The following is a 3030-nucleotide window of genomic DNA, read 5'->3' on the forward strand; positions in this document are numbered from 1 at the left end:
AATCTCTCCTGATTGTTTCCTCAACTCATTTGTTAATTCAATTGGGTTTACTCCTTTTACTCCATGCCCCTCTTTAAATCTCACAATAATTTTTATTTCCTCTCTCCTTCCACTTATTAATTCCCTTTCACTATCCTCATCTATAATTACTGACTCCTCTTCATTATCTTTCTTCCTCTTTTTATTTGTTTTTCCTACACTTTTTATTCTCCCTCCTTCTACCTGTGACCAACCCGTCTCCATTTCATCTTCAATCTCAGAATCATCAATCCTATCTTTTGTTTCTGATCAAACTTCCTTTTTTTCCCGCGATTTCCCCATCTTTTTCTTCTTCTTAATATTATAAGTTCTATGCTTATCAAAACTCAGTATGAGTTATTTGAATCACACTCAAAACTTTTCCGTTGCTCCGATCTGAATACACGCTGCTTCCAAAATGGCCGCGTCCTGACGTCCAAAAAAAATCCTGATCCCGTCGTCCACACGTGACTCGTCATTCAGCCCCCTCAGCAGTCGCACTGCATTACTGAACATATGCTGGATGATCATCACTAATGAAAAAACTACTTTGCGCCAGGAAACAGATGTCTTGATATTACTTTACAGTATATTAATGTCTTGAGGCTAATGTCCACACCGAGGCGAAGTAAGAGAAATGTAATGATTAATAAAAAGATCCCTTTTTCGTTTCCAGGAATCACAGGTGTAAATGTCCTATTCTTCAATTAGTGGCACTGTTGACTAGGCTACTTCATCTGTCTTAATTCAATTATCACATATCTTAGAATAAAGATCTAATCGTAGCTTTGCCTTTGATTTAGGGTGTAGTGTTGTTGTTGTTTTTTTTTATCACAGCTATCAAAAAAAAAATTAAAAATTGATTTGATGCCTAATAAACCTACCATCAGATCATGAGAGAAAAATCTTTTAATGATCGACAATTCTGATCTTTACACTGTCCCTACAAAATAAAATAAAATATGCAAAATCAGAATTTTCAAATGTATTTATTTATTTAAATTGTATCCATTTATTATGGGGGAGTTTAAAAGATGCTGTCTAAAATGTTTGGCATGATAAAATAAAGTAAAAATAGGTTCTTATTGAAAATGTATGCATGTATTTATATTTTATTTATTTTTTACAAGTTGCATCCAATTTTTATTTTATTTTTTGTAATTTAACCAGTTTAATTTAACATTTCTACACCTTTATAAAAAAAAAGATAATTAAAAAGGCACAATATATATTGTATAATTTTGGCTATAATAATTTATCATTAAAAACTTTTTTAAATGTTTCTCATAGGGGACAAAAAAGTTATTCACATTGAACCCTCAGATTATGATTAATGGGGTTTAATGATTTAAATAATTATGTTTCTTTTTTTTTGAAGTACAAAGACACCATGAATGTATTGTTATCCTTTGTGAATTCAAAAATGCATCTAAAGCTTAAAACCATTATGCATCAATAACTTGTTAACTTTCTCTCTCTCATCATTAAGGCTCATGAAAAATCCCCTTGAGCAAAACAGATTGGATGCTGTATGTCCATGAGAGATTGTAAGAGATTGTAATTTAATTACAGGCTATGACACAATGTCCATATTTTGCATTCTCTATATCATTGTTTACAGTAATCATGTCAAGGGTTGCATTTGGTCTACTGTACAAATCCACGTTTATTGACATTAACTACAATCTCTGGCTCTGTATGCATTTAACCGTACAGGCTGCATGTTTTCTTAGAAGCATCATTCTGATAAATGCTGCCTCCTCATGAGTCATGAACTCATTTGAAAAAATATCTACACCTGCTTTCAAACCATGTGTTTGACGCACTAAATAAGCTGCATTTATCTGCACATACAGTATGATGACAAAGAAAAGATATTCATAAGCTTTTAACAACTTCATGTGAAGCATTCATGACCCATCCAGCTCTTGTTTAGTAAAGGTTAAGAAGACCGTGGTTTTGTTTAAATATTATTCCATCCCGAAGGGGGTTTATTTTCCGTGTTTGTTTAAGGGCTAATGTGACATTTTCTTTAACCGAAACGACACGTCCGTTGTGAAGTGACCTGAACTGCCTCCCTGCTGTTGGTTGTTATTTCCACCTCTGACTCTCTCAAAGCAGTTAGTCTGCAAAAGCGTGAATGTCAAGGGACATGAAATATCAGGCTACTCAAGACATCTCCTCCTCTTCCAGGAGCAGAGCTTTTCACAATAAAGTGTGGGAGGGTATAGTAGGAGGGGCTAGTTGTCACACTTTTTTGCAAAATGTTTATAGTAAAACAATTATGAAGCACAAAATGATTTACAGTATGACGTAACAAAAAGGTAAAGGGTAATATGCTGAAAAACATACAGTTTTCACTCAGAAATAGCTAGTACATTTACAAATAATTACAAAGAAATGTCAAGTAACAGATTGAATTAGGCATGAAATTTGGAAGTAGAAAGACTGAAATAGTATTTTCTTGTGAAACTTACTTCAGTAATCTTCAAATAAAAATTTTACAGCGTGTAACAGATTTGTAAAAATGTAAATATCAATCAAACCGTTATTTTTGGACAACAGATACTGGAATGAACTATTTACATTGGTTAGGTGATCTTGCTTCCATTGGAAAAACTAAAATCATGTTTCCAGCTAATATTTTCATTTAACATAAAAATTCATTTTGCAAAAAAAATTATCTTTGAAAAAAACCATTATCATACAAATATGCTTAAATTAAAATCTATTGTGAAAGACAAAAATAAATATATTATTGTAAATATTAAATATATACTATTTTTCATATGTTTGGAGTCGGTAAGATTTTTATTTAAAGATTTTATATTTTTGTATTTTTTTTATTTAGCAAGGATGCATTAAATTGATCTAAAGTGACAGTAAAGGACTCAAGGACTCTATTGTTACGAAATAACATTTTAAATAAATGGCACTCTTTTGAACTTTCTATTTACCGTTTTCATTATATAAGGTGGGTTAAAGCTACAGTGAAGTGGTTTTCATTTCTAT

Source organism: Sinocyclocheilus anshuiensis, unplaced genomic scaffold (assembly GCF_001515605.1).
Source record: "Sinocyclocheilus anshuiensis isolate Anshui unplaced genomic scaffold, SAMN03320099.WGS_v1.1 scaffold18, whole genome shotgun sequence".
NCBI classification, from domain to species: Eukaryota; Metazoa; Chordata; class Actinopteri; order Cypriniformes; family Cyprinidae; genus Sinocyclocheilus; species Sinocyclocheilus anshuiensis.